This window comes from Diceros bicornis (genome assembly GCF_020826845.1).
Source record: "Diceros bicornis minor isolate mBicDic1 chromosome 30 unlocalized genomic scaffold, mDicBic1.mat.cur SUPER_30_unloc_2, whole genome shotgun sequence".
NCBI lineage: Eukaryota > Metazoa > Chordata > Mammalia > Perissodactyla > Rhinocerotidae > Diceros > Diceros bicornis.
Window position 1 is genome coordinate 2,558,327 of NW_026690900.1, and position 21,908 is coordinate 2,580,234.

Genomic DNA, 21,908 nt, shown 5'->3' on the forward strand with positions numbered 1-21,908 from the left:
ATAAGGAAAATTACTTTAAATGGAGCAAAACAAGGAAAAAAGCAAAGTACACAATTTAAAAATAGAACCACAGAGATAATGCTACATATAGCAGTTATACTATACTGAAGTTACTTAAATCACTTTTTCAATATTGTATATTACTCTACATTCCACGAAGACATAGGAAACTAACACTGAACCTAGATGCTGAAAGAAAAGGGATTGTCAGTGATATTCCATACATGTGCTCACAAAAGTAAAGCCACAACAAATATGCAACTTTTATATATGAATGTGTATAATGGTACACATATCTGAAGGCAAAATATTTAGGGACTAAAAGGTGGTTAGCAGTCAAAATGTATATGTTCAATTATAGTATCATATATTTAAAAAAGGATTTTAAAAATATGAAGTAAAGTGAACCTAACTACAACCAAAGCAAGAGTATTCAATTAACTTCTCAGTATTTGTCCAAAAAAAAGTCAATATAGGAATCATATATATTGTTAACCTTGATTTATCATTAAATATGTTTGGAGCATACACACACACGTGCCTGCATATAAATACCAAACATCCTACTCCAAAGCAAAGAAAGCATATTATTATAAAATTAGGTCCTATCCTTGCAAGCAATTTCGACATAGCAATCAATTCCTGAAGCCGCCAGAAGAGAGATAAATGGCCAACCACAGACATTCTGACTCAGTAGCTCATCAGAGGAACGGGCAGATTTGAAATCCAGTTCATTAACCAACTTGCACGCAAAATGTTCATTAACTGCCAACATATCTTAAACAAATCAGAAAATTTATAAGCCAATAAAGACTCTCATGAATAACAGTTTTGTCAAGCAGGAAATCAAACCAATGATTAGGAAGGAGTGGTGATGATTTGTAATTGGTATTTGAGTAGCGAACACGATGTAATCTATGCAGAAATAGATGCATAATGATATACACCTAAAATTTATACAATGTTGTAAACCAATGTTACTGCAATAAACAAAAATTAATAAAGAAATAAAGAAATAAATGAAGCATTAGAGAGGAGCCCTGGAGAGTGAGGAGAGAGAAAGGAAGAAGATAAGAAAACTGTCTGCTCTGTGAGAAAATATCTGAGCAAGGGAGGGGGAGAGACAGGGGGAGGAAAGGGGGAGGGAGAATCCCCCTCTGCCCTTTCCCTGCAGGTTCTTAGGGCTGGCCAAATCATTAACAAGACAGGTTGTCTGGATAAAGTCAGACCCAGCTGAAGAACATGTGTCCATGGGGGAAACCCGGGAAACTGAGTCTCCTCACACAATAGCAGAGATTCTCATCTTGCATCCTCTCCCGAGCTAATGACAAATGTGGATGTCGTGGGTGGGCCTGTGGAATGGGAGAGGGGAGGAAGTCTATTGTCATGCAGAGGGACAGGTAAAGACATCTCTGAACCTTTTCCCCTGCACTGGGGTCAGGTCCGGAAGGGACGGCACAGATGCTACCAGGAACTGGCCTCTCTGTGGTGGGGCTGGCACCGGGACAAGCGTGGGGGTGATGGGTGGAAGTGGGATGGCCTTTGAGTTGGCACCAGCCAGAGGTGGAGGCAGAGACTCAGAGGTCAAGGATCTCTCTCTCTCTCTGCATTTCTCTCTCTGTCTCTGTCTCTGTCTGTCTCTCTCTCTCTCCCAGGGACTTGAGGAGAGTAAGGTGGTGCCACCTGCCCACTTCGACTACCTCTCCCATGGGCCCTTCATCCTCTGGCTTCTCCGGGAGCCCTGTGGGCTTGGGTTCAACCCCCCATACCCCCGCACAAGCCATGGGTGCATGCGCAACCACCAGGGCCTAGGGCTGGCCTCGGGGGTCCTCAGTGAAGGACCCGCCCTCCCTCCAGGCTCTGACCGCTGGCGCCACCCAGCTGCAGCTATTCCATTGCTGCCCTTCTTTACTTGGCTTCAGCTGTTGTCTCCCTCCCATCCCCCATTTGCAATCTGCTGGCCGGCCGCTCCTCTTCTTTGGAAACAATGGTCTGGACTTGGTGGCCAAAGGCCAACTGAGGTACCAGGTCAAGGCTCTGCCTCGGCCAGCTGCTTTTTCCTGGGCCTCATTTCTTCGTGGAAAGGCAAAACCACGGCCTCACCTCACGCCTGTACTTCTCGACTCCAGCCAGGTGGAGGAATGGCTCTGTGGAATCAGAAGTGCCGAGACAGGCTTATGGCCAAGCATTGAGTTTGGCCCCAGCTGGCCGCCGGCTTGGGGAACCGCTGCCACATGGGCAGGCCCTTCCGGCGACGGGTCCCAGCATCATCTCTGGAGTCAGGAGGGCCTGTCCTTCCTAGTGCCCAGGCCACAGCTCTGAGGAGAAATCCACAATGGAGGTCACACGTGAGGCCCTCGGCCTGAGGGCACTGGTGCCACGCCGAGGGGGACTGGAAGGCTGGCTCGGCTCGCCTGCTTTGTCCAAAGGAGGCTGTCCAAACAGCCCAACAGACCACCTGGGCCAGGTCCCTTTCAAGTGGACAAGATCTGAGGGAAAGGGCCCTGGAGCCTGCCGCCAAGTCTCCTGGGGCGTGTGCTGGGCCCCCTCAAAGGAGGAAGCAACCCGGCAATCTGTGTGCCAGACCTTAGATCTGGCAGCCTGACACACCCAGCTCCCTTCCCTGCCCAACCCAAGCCTGCCTCCATCGACTCCATGGAGGACGATGGTGTTGGTAGTGCGAGCGGAGATAGTCGTTAGAGACTTCACTTGGAGTTGTAGTCAAAGAGCATAACATAAGAGCACCGAGCTTGCGCTCTGCCATTTAACCGCTTTGTGCAGAGTCCTGTGACTCTTTGGCTCCCCTCCTGGCTCCCTCCATAGTTGGCATTGTCTGCACGGAGGAGCCCAGCTCGTTACAATCGAATTGTTGAAGTCTCTAGAAGCCGGCTGAAGGATAAGACTGGCCAGAAAGGACATCAGCAAGCAGTGTGCTCCAAAAGTGGGTGGCAGAATCACTCAGAAGAAGAAAAAAACCTTTCCATTTAACCTGTATTCTCTTTATCTTCTCTCCCTTTCTTATCCTTTCCTTGGATGGCACAAAGCCTGTCCACCCTCATGGTGGTTGTTTTTCTCCTCAGAGCCCCAGGACAGAGCTGTATCTCTTAGTTGTAGGTCAACCCATGGGGGTTCTTTTCCTGGAGTCCCACGGCAGTTTATTCATATCTTTCATTCAAATTATTTCTGTAGTGTAATTTATCTGTTTAGACACATCTGTCTTCCTTGCAGACCCCCAACATTGCAAGACCTTTGGTCACATGGTAGATACTTAAGGACTTGAGTGAATCAGTGAAGATCTTTTGTTGAATAAGATCTACATAAATACAATACCTACTCAGCACACGAATGCAAGCACTTGAGAGAGAGTTTGGTGTCTGCTGAAGCAGGCTGTGGACCAGTTTAGGGGCTCAGTGCCAAAGTGAACCAATTGATTTAGAACAAAGGAAGGAGATAATTAACTTCAATTTCACAATTCATGGAGAACAGGAGCAGGCTATCTAGGTGTGACTCAGGACTTGATCATTCTTGTTGCATCTTTGGAAAACCCAGTCCTTTTTCTTTCTATGGAAATGTGACTGGCCAAGAGAGTGAACAGAGGACTGGCTTTTAGAAAGGCAATTTTGTCACAGGAAGTCCGGAAGGAAAATATATGGAAGGAGAGCTACTAGAAACATGGCAGAAACGTTTTGTGTAGAAACTATAAAATTTGGGTTTACATGCTGGCGGATGAATTGTAACCCAACATTTCTCCATTATAGATTCGAGCAGCTTTCAAATATCTAGGTATACAAAAGGATTAGAAAGGAAATTAGATCCAACTGAAAGGAATTTAGGATGGAACAATGAAATGAAGCTGAAGTAAGCCAGAGCACTGAAAAGTGTTTCAGTAAGACGTGCAGTTTCTAAAGGCAATCGCCAATGTATCCATCAGGTTTAAAGTAGAAAGGGAAATGGGAACAACCCTCTATCATCTCATGTCCAGGAGGTGAAAAGTAACAGTCTCTCAGAGAAGACAATTATTTCTTTCCAACCGGTCAAACCAGCCACCTGGGCCAGGCCCCTTTCAAGTGGACGAGTTCCGGAGGAGAGAACCCCAGGGCCTGCCGCCAAGTCTCCTGGGGCGTGTGCTGGGCCCCCTGAGAGGAGGAAGCAGCCTGGCAACCTGTGTGCCAGACCTGAGATCTGGCGGCCTCCCACACCCGGTTCCCTGTCCTGCTGTGTCCTCCCAAGGGAGGACGATGGACTTGGCAGTGGCGAGTTGAGTGGGGCTGGCTGTGAATCTTTCCTGGGATGCTCCAGGAGAGGGCGCCGGGGGATGGTCTGCCCCTGGCCAGGTCTGAGGCACTGAGCCAGCTCAGGGCTGTCAGAGGCAGCGGAGACGGAGAGAGAAACCCCTGCGCCTCTTCCCTTAAGGTTCTTATGGCTGGCCAAATCCTTAACAAGACAGGTGAGCTGGAGAAAATAATACCCAGCTTAAGAACACGTGTACATGGGGGAAACTGCATCTCTCAACACAGTGGCAGAGATTCTCCTCCTATCTTCAGCTACAGACAAAGAAGAATGTTGGGGTTGGGGTTTGGGCATGTGAGACTGGCAGAAGACAATTCCCATGGAGAGGGACATGTAGAAGATTGTCTGAACCGTTTCCCCTGCACTGGGGTCAGCTCCAGATGGGATGGCATGGAGGTGACCATGAAGGGACCTCTCTGTGGTGTGGCTGAAAACACTACTGCTAAACCTACTCTGCCAGTAGCTGTTAGGAACACCTTCCTATGAGAGTTTCAACATTTCAACACACCTCGGAAAGAAGCTTTACCAAATCCATTCAATGAAAGTATACCGTGAAGAAGACCTCTTCTTGTACCTGCTTAGGATTGTGTTCATGAATGACTTTGAAGGCACTGCATTTCAGTCTGCATTTAGGGAATCATTAGCATATCATGATGAACACTATTGCTTAACACAGGTTGCCAATATCTGTTAGGAACATTTTCATATGAGAGGTTTTAAATTTTCAGTACAGCTGGAGAGAGTATCTATAACATCCATGAAATGAGAGTTCAGTGTGGAGAAAATCTCTTGGTTGTATCTGTATAGGAGTATCCTGAAAATTGCCTTTTCCACCATTGCAGTTAACGACCTGCACTTAGGAATTCGCTCCCAGGTAAGGCAAGAAAGATCTTGCTGAACTCAGATGGCAAGTTGCTTTCAGCAGATCTGCCTCTGTGAGCTTTTAAACTTTCCACTGCAGCTGGGACAGAATATCTATACCATACATTCCATGTAAGTACTCTGTGGAGGAACATACGTCCTTTTAGCTTTTTAAGATCATCTTACAAAGTGCCTTTTCATCTCTGAAGTTCATTGCCTGCACTCAGGTCTCCTCCACAACGTAAAGACAAAACACCACTGTAAACCTATTTTGCCAGTTGCTGCTAGGAGCACATTCCTATGAGATGTTAAAATTGTCACCACAAAAGGGGAATAAACTCCTTCACATCCATTCAACGAAAGTACCGTGTGAAGAATATCTTTACTTCGCGCTGTTTAGAATCATATTCATGAGTGATATTAAAAACATTGTAGTTCAGTCTACGTTCAGGGTCTCACTAGCATATCATTATCAAGACTATTGTTTACCACAGGTAGCAAATATCTGTTGGGAACACCTTCATATGTGAGGTTTTAAAATTTCAGTACAGATGGGAGTATCTATAACATTTATAAAATGAAAGCTCATTGTAGAGAAAATTTCTTGCTAATATCAGTATAGGACTATCCTGAAAATTTCCTTTCCATCCTTGCAGTTAACATTCACTTAGTAATTCTCTCCCCATTTAATGAAAGAAAGACCTTGCTGAACTCAGATTGCAAGTAGCTTTCTGCAGGATCTGCCTCTGAGAGCTTTTAAACTTTCCACCGCAGCTGGGACACAATATCCATAACATCCAGTACATGAACATACGCTGTGCAGAAAAATTCTTCCTTGTAGATTTTTGGATGATGTGGTTCAGTACCTTTTCCTCTTTGCCGTTCATTGCCTGCACTGAGGCTGTCTTCCCAATAGAATGACAAAACACCACTAAGCAACCAAGTTTGCCAGTAGTTTTCAGGATCATCTTACTAGGAGAACTATCACTACCGGTGGTGCAGATTATCCTTACCATCCATTCAATGACAGTTGACTCTTGAAAGAAACTCCTCCTTGTAGCTGTTTAGGATCATCTTGAGAATTTGAATACACTGCAGTTCAAACTACATTCAGGGTCTCACCGGCATTTCATGACAATCATTTTTGTTTAACACAGGTACCCAATAAGTGTAAGTAACATCTTCATATGAGAGGTTTTAAAGTTACAGTACACTTGGGAGATAGTATCTATAGCATCTGTAAAAGGAAAGGTCAGTCTGGAGCAAAATTCTTGCTTGCATCTGTAGAAGACTATCCTGAAAATTGCCTCTCCCAACATTGCTGTTAATGACTTTTACTTAAGAATTTTCTCCCTGGGGCCTGCCTGATGGCACAAACAGTTTCGTGTGCACTCTCCACTTTGGTGTCCTGGGGTTTTCAGTTTCCCATCCCTGGGCACGCAACAACGCACAGCTTGCCAGGACATGCTGTGGTGGCGTCCGATATAAAGTAGAGGAAGATGGGCACAGATGTTATCTCAGGGCCAATCTTCCTCAGCAAAAAAGAGGAGGATCAGCATCGGATGTTGCCTCAGGGTTGATCTTCCTCACAAAAAAAAAAAAAGAGAATTCTCTCCCATGTAATGCCAGCAAGTTCTTGCTTAACTCTGCTTACAAGAACGTTTAAGGAGCATGTACCCCTGAGAGCTTTTAAACTTTAAACTGCAGCTGGGAGATAATATCTATTGTATCCATCTAATGAACATACTCTGTGGAGAAAAACATTTCCCTTTAGTTTTTGAGGGTCATAATGGAAAGTGCCTTTTCTTCCTTTTGGTTCGTTGCCTGCACTGAGGCTGCCTTCTCAATGAAAAGACAAAATACCACTGCTCAGGCACTTTTGCCAGTAACAACTAAGGAAATGACTTCGTGCCCTCTCTCTCTTCCTTCCAGCAAATGAAATCCACCTTCCTTAACCAGGTTGGGGACATATTTCCATTTCAGGCCTTGAGAAGGAATATCACATTCCTTTGAGAAGGCAATTTCTGATCCCGGGTTCTAAGTAGAGCTCTAGGAACAAGTTAGTAATTGAATTTCAATGATTACTGGAACTTAGCTGAACTATGTATAACACCCATTGTTGGAAATAACTTCATGCCCACTATCTCTTCCTTCCATCTCTTAAAGATCAGAAACCTAAAACAGGTATATAACAGAATGCAGTTTCAGGCCTTGAGATTGAATCTCATATTCCTTTGAGAGGGCACTTTTTGACCCAGGCTTGTTAGCAAATGTCTAGAAACGACTTTGTATATGAGTGGCAATCATCACTACAGCTGAGCTCATCTGTATAAAATACCCATACCTGGAAGTATCTTTGTGCTCACTTGCTCTTCATTTCAGCTAGTGAGAATCACCTTCCTAAACCAGGTTTAGAACATAATGCTATTTTGGTCATTGAGAGCAAATCTCACATTCCTCTGTGAAGACACTTACTGATAACTTCTTGTAAGTAGATGTCTAGGAACAAGTTTATATTGGAGCATCAATCAGTACTACAACTGAGTAAAATGATTTATAATACCCATTCCACGAAATAATTTCATGTAAAAACTCTCTTCCTTCTAGCACTAAACATCACTAAACTAAACAAGTTTGGGACAATATTGCCTTGTTGGGCCCTGAGAAGGATTCTCACATTCCTTTGAGAAGGCACTTTCTGATCCCAGAGTGGAAGTAGATGTCTAGGAACAAGTTTGTATATGAGTGGCAAGCGTTACTACATCTAAGCTAAGCTGTGTATAATACCCATTCCTGAAAATAACTTTGTGCCTCATCTCTCTTCCTTCCAACTCATAAAGATCACAAAGCTAAACCAGGTTTGGAACATATTGCCATGTCACTCCTTGAGATGGAATCTCATATTCCTTTGAGAAGGCACATTCAGATCCTGTCCAGAATGTTGAAGTCTAGGAATAAGTATGTATATCTGTGTTAATCATTACTAGATTACTAGCTCAACTGTCTATAGCAACCATTCCTGGTAATACTTTTTGCCTCATCTCTCCTCCTTCAATCTCATAAGGATCACAAATATAAACCAGGTTTCATGCATCATACCATGCCATTTCAGGCCTTGAGAATGAATCTCACACTACTTTGAAGGCACTTTCTGATCCCTGCTTCTAAGTAGATGTCCAGGACAAGATTCCATATAAGTGGCAATCGTTACTACAACTGAACTATTCTTTGAATAACACCCAATCCTGAAAATAACTTCATGCCAAATCTATCTTCATTCCAGCTCGTAATGAAGACCTTCCTCAACCAAGTTGGGAACATATTGCCATTTCAGACCTTCAGAAGAAATCTCACATTCCTTTGAGACAGCAGTTTCTGATCACAGCCTGCACATAGACGTCTAGGATCAAGTTTGTATGTGACTGGCAATCACTAATAGATCTGTGCTTCACTCTTCCTTCCATTTCGTACGAATCACAAACCTAAATCAGATTTGGAACATAATGCCATTTCAGGCCCTTGCTAACAAATCTCACACTCCTTTGAGAAAGCACTTTCTGATCCTGGTTTGTAAGTAAATGTCTAGTAATGAGTTTCTAAATGCGTGGCAATCATTACTACAGCTGAGCTAAACTATGTATCAGAACCATTCCTCAAAATAACTTCCTACCCCATCTCTCTTCCATCCAGCTCTAAAGGATTACATTCCTAAGTAAGGTTTTGAATGTAATACCATGTCGGGCATTGAGAATGAATCTCACGCTACCTTGAGAATGAACTTTCTGATCCCAGCTTCTAAGTAGATCCCTAGAAACAAGTTTATATACGAGTGGAATCATTACTACAACTGAGCTGAACTATGAATAACACCTATTCCTGAAAATAACTTCGTGCCAGTCTCTCTTCCTTCCAGATCATAAGGCCCACTTTCCTCAACCACGTTTGGAACATATTGCCATTTCCGGCCTTGAGAAGGAATCTCATATTCCTTTAAGAAGGCACTTTCTGATCACTGCTTCTAAGTATATGTCCAGGAAGAAGAGTCTATATAAGTGGCAATTGTTAGTACAACTGAGCTATTCTATGAATAACATCATTTCCTGGAAAAAAACCTCATGCTCAATCTCTCTTACTTCCAGCTCGTAAGTACCACCTTCCTCGACCAAGTTTGGAACATATTGCTGTTTCAGACCTTCAGAAGGAATATCACATTTCTTTGAGAAGTTGCTCTCTGATCCTGGGGTTATGTAGATGTCTAGGAACAAGTTTGTATATGAGTGGCAATCATTACTACACCTGAGTTAATCTATGTAGAAAACTCATTCATGGAAATGTCACTGTGCCCAATCTCTCTTCCTTCCATCCAGTAAAGATCACAAACCTAAACCAGGTTTGGGACATATTGCGATTTTGGGCCTTGCGAAGGAAAGTCACATTCCTTTGCGAAGGCCCTTTGTGTTCCTGACCTGTATGTAGGAAACTTGTTCTGTGAACAAGTTTGCATATGAGTGGCAATCATGACGACAGGAGCTAAAGTGTGTATACCAGCCATTCCTGGAAATCACTTTGTGCCTAATCTCTCTTCCTTTATTTCATCAGGATCAGCCTGCTAAACCATTGTTGGAACATCATGGTATTTTGGGCCTTAGAAGGAACCTCACAATGTCCAGCCCCATGGCATAGTGGTTAAGTGTGCACCCTCTGTTGCTGGTGGCCTGCGTTCAGATACCGGGCACACACCGACACACAGTTTGTCAGGCCATGCTGTGGTGGCATCCCACATAAAGTGGAGGAAGATTGGGATCGATGTTAGGTCTGGGCCAGACTTCCCCAGCAAATAGAGGAAGATTGGCATGGACGTTAGCTCAGGGCTGAACTTAGTCACAAAGAAAAAAGAGAAGGAACCTCATATTCCTTTCAGAAGGAACCTTCTTATCCTAGCTTCTAAGTAGAAGTGTAGGAACAAGTTTTGTTTGGCAATCATTACTACAGCTGTGCTAAACTGTGACTAACAGCCATTCCTGGAAATAACTTCATGCCCAAACTATCTTCATTCTGGCTCGTAAGGACCACCTTAGTCAACCAGGTTTGGAACATAGTGCCCTCTCAGGCCTTTAGAAGGAATCTCACATTCTTTTGAGAACACACTTTCTGATACCAGCTTCTAAGTAGATATTTAGGAACAAGTTGGTATAGGCGTGACTGTCATTACTACAGCTGACAAACTTGGTATAACACCCATTCCTGGAAATCACTTTGTGCCTAGTCTCTCTTATTCCATCTCGTAAGGATTACAAACCTAAACCTGATTTGGACCATAATGCCATTTCAGTCTTTAAGAAGGAGTCTCACATTGCTTTCAGAAGGAAATTTCTGAACCTGGCTTTTACGTAGATGTATAGGAACAAGTTTGTATATGATTGGCAATCATTACTACAGTTGAGGTGAACTTCACATAACACCCATTCCTGGAAGTAACTTTGTGCCTAATCTCTCTTCCTTCCATCTCATAAAGATCACAAACCTAAACCAGATTTCAAACATACTGTCATTTTGCACCTGGACAACAAAACTCACATTACCTTGAGAAGGGTCTAAGTAGACGTCTAGGAAAACGTTGCTATATGAGTTTCAATCATTAGTAGAGGTGAGATTTATTTTGTATAACACCCATTCCCGGAAATAACTTTGTGCCTTATCTCGCTTCCTTCAATCACGTAAGGATCACAACCTAAAACGAGGTTTGGTAAATAATGCCAATTCAGCCATTGAGAACAAATCTCACATTTCTTTGAGATGGCAATTTCTGATCCTGGCTTGTAAGTAAATATCTAGGAGCAAGATTGAATATGAGTGGCAATCATTACTACAGCATAGATGAAATATATATCACCTATTCTTGAAAATAACTTGGTGCCCAATCTCTCTTCCTTCCAGCTTGTAAGCATCACCAACCTAAATGTTTTGGAACATATTGGCACTCGGACTCTGAGAAGGTATCTCACATTCCTATGAGAAGGCACTTTCTAATCCCAGCCTATATGTACATATGCAGGAACAAGTTTGTAAATGAGTGACAATCATTATTAAAGCGGAGTTAAAAGGTGTATAACACCTAATCCCTGAAACAATTTTGTGCATAATCTCTCTTCCTCCCATGTTGTAAGGATCAGTTTGATCACCCAGGAACATAATTTGGAACATAATGTCGTTTCTGGACCTGAGAATTAATCTCACATTCCTTTGAGAAGGAAATTTCTGATGCAGGCTTCTAAGTAGAAGTCCATGAACAAGTTTGTATATGAGTGGGAATCTTCCTACGGCTTAGCAAAAGCATGTGTAACGCCCATTCCTAGAAATAAATTTGTGCTTAACCTCTCTTCTTTCCATCTTGTAATGGTGAGAAATGTGAACCCGGTTTGGTGCACAATGCTATTTTGTACCCTGAGAACGAATCTCATACTCCTTTGATAAGGCACTTTCTGAACCCCCTTGTAAGTAACAGTCTAGGAACGAGTAGCTATATGAGTGGTAATCGTTAGTACAACTGAGCTAACCTATGTATAGCACCTGTTTATGGACATGACGTCATGCCCAATCTCCCTTCCTTCCAGCTGCTACAGATCTCCTTCCAAAAGCAGGCTTGTAAACAGGGCCATGTAGGGCCTTGAGGCAGGATCACTCTCAAATGCCTTGGAGAACACAATTTCTTTTCCAGGTTTGAATGTAGACGGTATGAAACACCTTGGTATCTGAGAGGCATTCATTACTATAGCTGATTGAACTGTGTATTACAACCATTCCTGATAGTAACTTCATGCCCAATCTGTCTTCCTTCCAGATCCCAAGGATCGCCTTCCCAAAGCAAGTTTTGCACAGGGCCATGTAGGGCCTTGAGAGAGAATCTCACGCACATGCCTTAGAGAAGGAACTTTCTTATCCCAGTTTGTAAGTAGATGGTAAGAAACATCTTTCTATTTGAGGGGCATCACTACTACAGCTGAGTTAAACTATGGATAACGCCAGTTCCTGGAACGAAGTTCAGGCCCAATATCCCTTCCTTCCGTTACATGAGGATTGCCTTCCTAAGGAAGGTATGGAAGGAGGACCATGTAGTGCCTTGAGACAATCTCACTCACAAGCCATAGAGAACACACTTAATGATAGCAGATTCTAAGTAGATGGTTAGGAACATGTTTGTATCTGAGTGGCAAGAATTGCTACAGCTGAGCTACACTAAGTATAACACCCATTTCTGGAAATGACTTAGTGCCCACTCTCCTTTCCTTCCAACTCTTAAGGATTGCCTTCTCAAAGCAGGTTTGGAAACAGGACTGTGTATTGTCTTGTGACAGCATGTCACTCATAAGCCATTGAGAGCGCGTTTTCTCATACTACATTCTAAGTAGATGGCTAGAAGCATGTTTGTCTCTGAGTGACAGGCATTACTACAGCTGAGCTAAACTAAGTATAACTCCCATTCCTGGAAATTACTATGTGCCCAATCTCCCTCCTTCCAGCTCCAAAGGATCACTTTCCCAAAGCAGGTATGGAAACAGGGCCATGTAGGGACTTGACACAGGATCACTCTCAAATGCCTTAGAGAACGGAATTTCTTATCCTTAGTTTGAAGTAGATGGTTAGAACCATCTTTGTTTGTGAGTGGCAAACATTACTACAGCTGAGTTAAACTGTGTATAAGACCCATTCCTGGAAACAACTTGGTGCCCAATCTCCCTTTCTCCCAGCTCCTAAAGATCGCCATCCAAAACCAGGTTGTGCACAGGGCCATGGAGTGTATTGAGAGAGGATTTCACACACATGTCTTAGGGAAGGCACTTTCTTATCTCGACTTGTAAGGAGATGGAAAGAAACATCTTCCTATCTGAGTGGCAATCACTACTGAAGCTGAGTTAAACTATATATAACACCCATTCCTGGAAAAATCTTGTTGCCAGATCTCCCTTCCTTCCTGTGCAAAAGGATCGCCTTGCCAACGTAGGTTTACACAGGCCCATGAAGGGCCTTGAGAGACAATCTCATCCACATGATTTAGAGAAAGCACTTTCTTATCCTGGTTTGTATTTAGATGGTAAGAGACATCTTTGTATCTGAGTGGCAATCACTACTACAACTCGGATAAACTATGTATAGCACCCATTCCCTGGAAGTAACTTCATGCCCCATCTCTTTTCCTTCCCACTCCTAAAGATCGCCTTCCCAAAATGGTTTTGCACAGGTCCACATAGCACCTTCAGAGAGAATGTCACTCACTTGCCTTAGACTGGGCACTTTCTTATCCTGGACAGTAAGTAGATGTTATGAAACATCTTTCTATCTTTATGGCAATCACTACTAGAGCTGAGTGAAACGATGGATACCAGCCATTCCTGGAAGTAACTTCATGCCCAATCTCCTTTCCTTCCAGCTCCTAAGGATGGCCTTCCCAAAGAAAGTTGTGCACAGCACCATGTAGGGCCTTGAGACAGAATCTCAGTCAAATTCCTTAGAGAAGGCACTTTCTTATCCTGGCTTTGTGAGAAGATGGTAAGAAACATCTTGGTATCTGAGGGGCAATCACTACTACAGCTGAGTTAAACTATGGCTAACATCCATTCCTGGAAGTACCTTCATGCCCAATCTCCCTTCCTCCCACCTGCTAATGATCACCAGCCGAAAGGAGGTTTGGAAACAGGGCCGTGGAGTTCCTAGGGACAGGGACACTCTCAAATTCCTTAGAGAACACACTTTCTTCTCTCGGTTTGTAAGTTGACAGAAAGAAACATCTTTGTATCCACGTGTGAATCATTACTAGTTTTCGGGTTAAGGTTCGTGTTAGAGTTTGGGTTAGGGATCGGGTTAGGTTTAGGGTCAGGATTAGGGTTTGGGTTCGGGTTCGGGTTAGGGTTAAGGTTAGGCTTAGGGTTCAGGTTAGGGTTTGTGTACTGGCTTGGTTTAAGTTTAGGGTTAGGGTTGGGGTTAGGGCTAGGGACAGGGTTAGGGTCAGGCTTAGGTTTAGGGTTAGCTTTCGGGTTCGGGTTCGGGTTAGGGTTAGGGTTAGTGTTGAGTTCCGCTTAGGGTTAGGGTCAGGGTGCAGGTTAAATTTCAGGCTGGTTTATGGCTAGGGTTACATTTAGGATTGGGGTTAATGTTAGGCTTAGGATTCTGGTTAGTGTTAGGGTCGGGTTAGGCTTTGGGTGAGGGTTAGATTTAGGGTTCGGGATTGAGTTATGGTTAGGCTTAGGGTAAGTGTTACTGTTTGCTTAGAATTAGGGCTATCGTTGCCTTCCCATTAGGGTTAACGTTCGGGTTATTGTTAGGGTTAGGGTTATGGTTCCGGTTAGGGGTTAGTGTTAGGGTTAGGATTGGGGTTAGGGTTAGGGTTAGGCTTCTGGTTAGGGTTGGAGTTGGGGTTCGTGTAAGCTTTTGGTTTAGGTTTAGGGTTAGAGTTAGCCCTCAGGTCAGTGGTCGGGTTAGCTTTAGTTTAAGGTTTGTGCTAGGGTTCAGCTTAGGGTTAGAGCTAGGTTTAGTGGTCTGGTTAGTGTTAGAGTTAGAGTTAGTGTTAGGGTTAGTGTTAGTGTTAGGATCGGGTCCGTCTTCAGGTTAGGGTTAGTGTTAGGCATCGGTTTAGGGTACGAGTTAGGGTTAGGGTTCGTGTTAGGATTAGGGTTAGGTTTAGGGCTATGGTTGGGTTCGTGTTCGTGTTAGGGATAGGGTTCGGGTTATGGTTAGGGGTCAGGTTCGGGTTCGGATTAGATTTAGCATTAGTGTTCACGTGAGGGCTAGGGTTCGGGTTCTGGTTAGTGTTAGCATTAGGGTTAGGTTTCAGGTTAGGATTAGCATTAGGTTTAGGGTTAATGTTAAGTTTAGACTTAGGTTTAGTATTATGGTTCGCTTTCGGGTTAGAGTTAGGGTTAGGATTCATGTTAGGGTAAGGGCTATGGTTTGGGTTAGCATTAAGTTTAGTTTTAGTGTTAGTATTTGGATTAGGGTTATGGTTATGTTTCAGGTTTGGTTTAGGGTTAGCTTTAGCGTTAGGGTTCACATTAGGGTTAGGATTGTTGTTGCCTTCAGTTTAGGGTTGGAGTTGTGTTATGTATAGGGTTATGTTTAGTGTTCAGATTAATGTTACGATTAGGTTTCAGTTTCGGTTTAGGATTAACCTTAGCTTTAGGGTTTGGGTTAGTGCTAGGGTTAGGGGTAGGGTTGGATTCGGGTTAGGGTTAGGGTTAGAATTAGAGCTGGATTTAGGGTTATGGTTCGGTGTAGTGTTAGGTTTAAGGTTAGGTCAAAGGTTGGGGTTAGGGTTAGGATTGGGTTTAGTGTTAGAGTTAGTGTTCAGGTTAGTGTTAGGGTTAGGGTTCAGCTACAAGACCACGTTAGGGTTAGGGTTATTGTCGAGCCAGGAGTCATGTTAGGGTTAGGGTTATGGTTCAGGTTAGGGTTTCTGATAATGTTAGGGTTAATATTCGTGTTAGGATAATGGTTAGCTTTAGGGTTGGGTTCATGTTTGTGTTAGATATGGGGTTCAGGTTAGGTTTAGATTTCAACTTCTTGTTCGGGTTATTGTTACGTTTCGGGTTATGTTTAGGGTTTGGATTAGGGTTACAGTTATTGTTAGTGTTACATTTAGGGAGTGGTTAGTGTTCGGATTAGGGTTAGGGTTCGGGTTCTGGATTGTGTTAGGGTTTTGTTTATTGTCGGGTTCGGCTTCGTGTCAGGGTTAGGTTTTGAGTTCAGTTTAGTTAATGGTTAGGGTGAGTGTTAGGGTTAGACTTTGGTTTCGGGTTACTATTAGAGTTGGGGTTGGGGTTAGGATTAGGCTTCGGTTTAGTGCTGGGGTTAGGGTTAGGGTTGGTTTGGGTTAGGGTTAGAGATTGTTATGGTTAGGCGTGGGACTGGGTTAGGGTTAGGGTTCGGGTTTGGGTTAGGATTAGGGTTAGTGTTAGAGTTTGGATTAGGGTTAGGCTTCGGGTTAGAGCTAGGGTTAAGGTTAGGGTTGGGTTGGGTTACAGATAGCATTAGGGTTCAAGTTTAGGTTAGGGTTAGGGTTCGTTTAGGGTTACGGTTCGGGTTAGTGTTAGGGTTGCTGTTAGAGTTCGAGTTATGGTTAGGCTTAGGGTTAGGGTTAGGTTTACTCTTAGGTTTTGGTTGGGTTAGGGTTAGGGTTAGGGTTTGGGTTAGTGTTTGTGTCATGGTTAGTTTGGTTAGGGTTAGGGATAGCGATAGTGTTAAGTTTAGTGTTAGGGCTAGAGTTCGGTTTAGGTTTGGTTTTGGGTTACGATTAGGGTTCGGATTAGGTATATGTTTAGTGTTAAGTTTAGGTTTTGGGTGAGGATTAAGGTTAGGGTTAAGGTTAAAGTTAGAGTTAGTGTTAGGGTTAGGGTACAGGTTAGGTTTAGAGTTAGAGTAAGAGTTAGAGTAAGAGTTAGGGTTAGTTTTATGATTCAACTTCAGGTTAGGGTTTTGATTAGGTTTCGTGTTAGGGTAAGCCTTACAGTTTGGGTTAGGGTTAGGTATAAGGTCAAGTTTAGTTTTAGGGTTAGTGTTGGGATTAGCGTGAGGGTTCAATTTCAGGTTAGGGATTGTTTATGGTGAGGGTTAGGCTCGGGTTAAGCTTTGTAAGTAGATGGTAAGAAACATCTTTCTATCTGAGGGCCATCACTACTACAGCTGAGTTAAACTATGGATAACGCCAGTTCCTGGAACGAAGTTCAGGCCCAATATCCCTTCCTTCCGTTACATGAGGATTGCCTTCCTAAGGAAGGTGTGGAAGGAGGACCATGTAGTGCCTTGAGACAATCTCACTCACAAGCCATAGAGAACACACTTAATGATAGCAGATTCTAAGTAGATGGTTAGGAACATGTTTGTATCTGAGTGGCAAGAATTGCTACAGCTGAGCTACACTAAGTATAACACCCATTTCTGGAAATGACTTAGTGCCCACTCTCCTTTCCTTCCAACTCTTAAGGATTGCCTTCTCAAAGCAGGTTTGGAAACAGGACTGTGTATTGTCTTGTGACAGCATGTCACTCATAAGCCATTGAGAGCGCGTTTTCTCATACTATATTCTAAGTAGATGGCTAGAAGCATGTTTGTATCTGAGTGACAGGCATTACTACAGCTGAGCTAAACTAAGTATAACTCCCATTCCTGGAAATTACTATGTGCCCAATCTCCCTCCTTCCAGCTCCAAAGGATCACTTTCCCAAAGCAGGTATGGAAACAGGGCCATGTAGGGACTTGACACAGGATCACTCTCAAATGCCTTAGAGAACGGAATTTCTTATCCTTAGTTTGAAGTAGATGGTTAGAACCATCTTTGTTTGTGAGTGGCAAACATTACTACAGCTGAGTTAAACTGTGTATAAGACCCATTCCTGGAAACAACTTGGTGCCCAATCTCCCTTTCTCCCAGCTCCTAAAGATCGCCATCCAAAACCAGGTTGTGCACAGGGCCATGGAGTGTATTGAGAGAGGATTTCACACACATGTCTTAGGGAAGGCACTTTCTTATCTCGACTTGTAAGGAGATGGAAAGAAACATCTTCCTATCTGAGTGGCAATCACTACTGAAGCTGAGTTAAACTATATATAACACCCATTCCTGGAAAAAACTTGTTGCCAGATCTCCCTTCCTTCCAGTGCAAAAGGATCGCCTTGCCAACGTAGGTTTACACAGGCCCATGAAGGGCCTTGAGAGACAATCTCATCCACATGATTTAGAGAAAGCACTTTCTTATCCTGGTTTGTATTTAGATGGTAAGAGACATCTTTGTATCTGAGTGGCAATCACTACTACAACTCGGATAAACTATGTATAGCACCCATTCCCTGGAAGTAACTTCATGCCCCATCTCTTTTCCTTCCCACTCCTAAAGATCGCCTTCCCAAAATGGTTTTGCACAGGTCCACATAGCACCTTCAGAGAGAATGTCACTCACTTGCCTTAGACCGGGCACTTTCTTATCCTGGACAGTAAGTAGATGTTATGAAACATCTTTCTATCTTTATGGCAATCACTACTAGAGCTGAGTGAAACGATGGATACCAGCCATTCCTGGAAGTAACTTCATGCCCAATCTCCTTTCCTTCCAGCTCCTAAGGATGGCCTTCCCAAAGAAAGTTGTGCACAGCACCATGTAGGGCCTTGAGACAGAATCTCAGTCAAATTCCTTAGAGAAGGCACTTTCTTATCCTGGCTTTGTGAGAAGATGGTAAGAAACATCTTGGTATCTGAGGGGCAATCACTACTACAGCTGAGTTAAACTATGGCTAACATCCATTCCTGGAAGTACCTTCATGCCCAATCTCCCTTCCTCCCACCTGCTAATGATCACCAGCCGAAAGGAGGTTTGGAAACAGGGCCGTGGAGTTCCTAGGGACAGGGACACTCTCAAATTCCTTAGAGAACACACTTTCTTCTCTCGGTTTGTAAGTTGACAGAAAGAAACATCTTTGTATCCACGTGTGAATCATTACTAGTTTTCGGGTTAAGGTTCGTGTTAGAGTTTGGGTTAGGGATCGGGTTAGGTTTAGGGTCAGGATTAGGGTTTGGGTTCGGGTTCGGGTTAGGGTTAAGGTTAGGCTTAGGGTTCAGGTTAGGGTTTGTGTACTGGCTTGGTTTAAGTTTAGGGTTAGGGTTGGGGTTAGGGCTAGGGACAGGGTTAGGGTCAGGCTTAGGTTTAGGGTTAGCTTTCGGGTTCGGGTTCGGGTTAGGGTTAGGGTTAGTGTTGAGTTCCGCTTAGGGTTAGGGTCAGGGTGCAGGTTAAATTTCAGGCTGGTTTATGGCTAGGGTTACATTTAGGATTGGGGTTAATGTTAGGCTTAGGATTCTGGTTAGTGTTAGGGTCGGGTTAGGCTTTGGGTGAGGGTTAGATTTAGGGTTCGGGATTGAGTTATGGTTAGGCTTAGGGTAAGTGTTACTGTTTGCTTAGAATTAGGGCTATCGTTGCCTTCCCATTAGGGTTAACGTTCGGGTTATTGTTAGGGTTAGGGTTATGGTTCCGGTTAGGGGTTAGTGTTAGGGTTAGGATTGGGGTTAGGGTTAGGGTTAGGCTTCTGGTTAGGGTTGGAGTTGGGGTTCGTGTAAGCTTTTGGTTTAGGTTTAGGGTTAGAGTTAGCCCTCAGGTCAGTGGTCGGGTTAGCTTTAGTTTAAGGTTTGTGCTAGGGTTCAGCTTAGGGTTAGAGCTAGGTTTAGTGGTCTGGTTAGTGTTAGAGTTAGAGTTAGTGTTAGGGTTAGTGTTAGTGTTAGGATCGGGTCCGTCTTCAGGTTAGGGTTAGTGTTAGGCATCGGTTTAGGGTACGAGTTAGGGTTAGGGTTCGTGTTAGGATTAGGGTTAGGTTTAGGGCTATGGTTGGGTTCGTGTTCGTGTTAGGGATAGGGTTCGGGTTATGGTTAGGGGTCAGGTTCGGGTTCGGATTAGATTTAGCATTAGTGTTCACGTGAGGGCTAGGGTTCGGGTTCTGGTTAGTGTTAGCATTAGGGTTAGGTTTCAGGTTAGGATTAGCATTAGGTTTAGGGTTAATGTTAAGTTTAGACTTAGGTTTAGTATTATGGTTCGCTTTCGGGTTAGAGTTAGGGTTAGGATTCATGTTAGGGTAAGGGCTATGGTTTGGGTTAGCATTAAGTTTAGTTTTAGTGTTAGTATTTGGATTAGGGTTATGGTTATGTTTCAGGTTTGGTTGAGGGTTAGCTTTAGCGTTAGGGTTCACATTAGGGTTAGGATTGTGGTTGCCTTCAGTTTAGGGTTGGAGTTGTGTTATGTATAGGGTTATGTTTAGTGTTCAGATTAATGTTACGATTAGTTTTCAGTTTCGGTTTAGGATTAACCTTAGCTTTAGGGTTTGGGTTAGTGCTAGGGTTAGGGGTAGGGTTGGATTCGGGTTAGGGTTAGGGTTAGAATTAGAGCTGGATTTAGGGTTATGGTTCGGTGTAGTGTTAGGTTTAAGGTTAGGTCAAAGGTTGGGGTTAGGGTTAGGATTGGGTTTAGTGTTAGAGTTAGTGTTCAGGTTAGTGTTAGGGTTAGGGTTCAGCTACAAGACCACGTTAGGGTTAGGGTTATTGTCGAGCCAGGAGTCATGTTAGGGTTAGGGTTATGGTTCAGGTTAGGGTTTCTGATAATGTTAGGGTTAATATTCGTGTTAGGATAATGGTTAGCTTTAGGGTTGGGTTCATGTTTGTGTTAGATATGGGGTTCAGGTTAGGTTTAGATTTCAACTTCTTGTTCGGGTTATTGTTACGTTTCGGGTTATGTTTAGGGTTTGGATTAGGGTTACAGTTATTGTTAGTGTTACATTTAGGGAGTGGTTAGTGTTCGGATTAGGGTTAGGGTTCGGGTTCTGGATTGTGTTAGGGTTTTGTTTATTGTCGGGTTCGGCTTCGTGTCAGGGTTAGGTTTTGAGTTCAGTTTAGTTAATGGTTAGGGTGAGTGTTAGGGTTAGACTTTGGTTTCGGGTTACTATTAGAGTTGGGGTTGGGGTTAGGATTAGGCTTCGGTTTAGTGCTAGGGTTAGGGTTAGGGTTGGTTTGGGTTAGGGTTAGAGATTGTTATGGTTAGGCGTGGGACTGGGTTAGGGTTAGGGTTCGGGTTTGGGTTAGGATTAGGGTTAGTGTTAGAGTTTGGATTAGGGTTAGGCTTCGGGTTAGAGCTAGGGTTAAGGTTAGGGTTGGGTTGGGTTACAGATAGCATTAGGGTTCAAGTTTAGGTTAGGGTTAGGGTTCGTTTAGGGTTACGGTTCGGGTTAGTGTTAGGGTTGCTGTTAGAGTTCGAGTTATGGTTAGGCTTAGGGTTAGGGTTAGGTTTACTCTTAGGTTTTGGTTGGGTTAGAGTTAGGGTTAGGGTTTGGGTTAGTGTTTGTGTCATGGTTAGTTTGGTTAGGGTTAGGGATAGCGATAGTGTTAAGTTTAGTGTTAGGGCTAGAGTTCGGTTTAGGTTTGGTTTTGGGTTACGATTAGGGTTCGGATTAGGTATATGTTTAGTGTTAAGTTTAGGTTTTGGGTGAGGATTAAGGTTAGGGTTAAGGTTAAAGTTAGAGTTAGTGTTAGGGTTAGGGTACAGGTTAGGTTTAGAGTTAGAGTAAGAGTTAGAGTAAGAGTTAGGGTTAGTTTTATGATTCAACTTCAGGTTAGGGTTTTGATTAGGTTTCGTGTTAGGGTAAGCCTTACAGTTTGGGTTAGGGTTAGGTATAAGGTCAAGTTTAGTTTTAGGGTTAGTGTTGGGATTAGCGTGAGGGTTCAATTTCAGGTTAGGGATTGTTTATGGTGAGGGTTAGGCTCGGGTTAAGCTTTGTAAGTAGATGGTAAGAAACATCTTTCTATCTGAGGGCCATCACTACTACAGCTGAGTTAAACTATGGATAACGCCAGTTCCTGGAACGAAGTTCAGGCCCAATATCCCTTCCTTCCGTTACATGAGGATTGCCTTCCTAAGGAAGGTGTGGAAGGAGGACCATGTAGTGCCTTGAGACAATCTCACTCACAAGCCATAGAGAACACACTTAATGATAGCAGATTCTAAGTAGATGGTTAGGAACATGTTTGTATCTGAGTGGCAAGAATTGCTACAGCTGAGCTACACTAAGTATAACACCCATTTCTGGAAATGACTTAGTGCCCACTCTCCTTTCCTTCCAACTCTTAAGGATTGCCTTCTCAAAGCAGGTTTGGAAACAGGACTGTGTATTGTCTTGTGACAGCATGTCACTCATAAGCCATTGAGAGCGCGTTTTCTCATACTATATTCTAAGTAGAT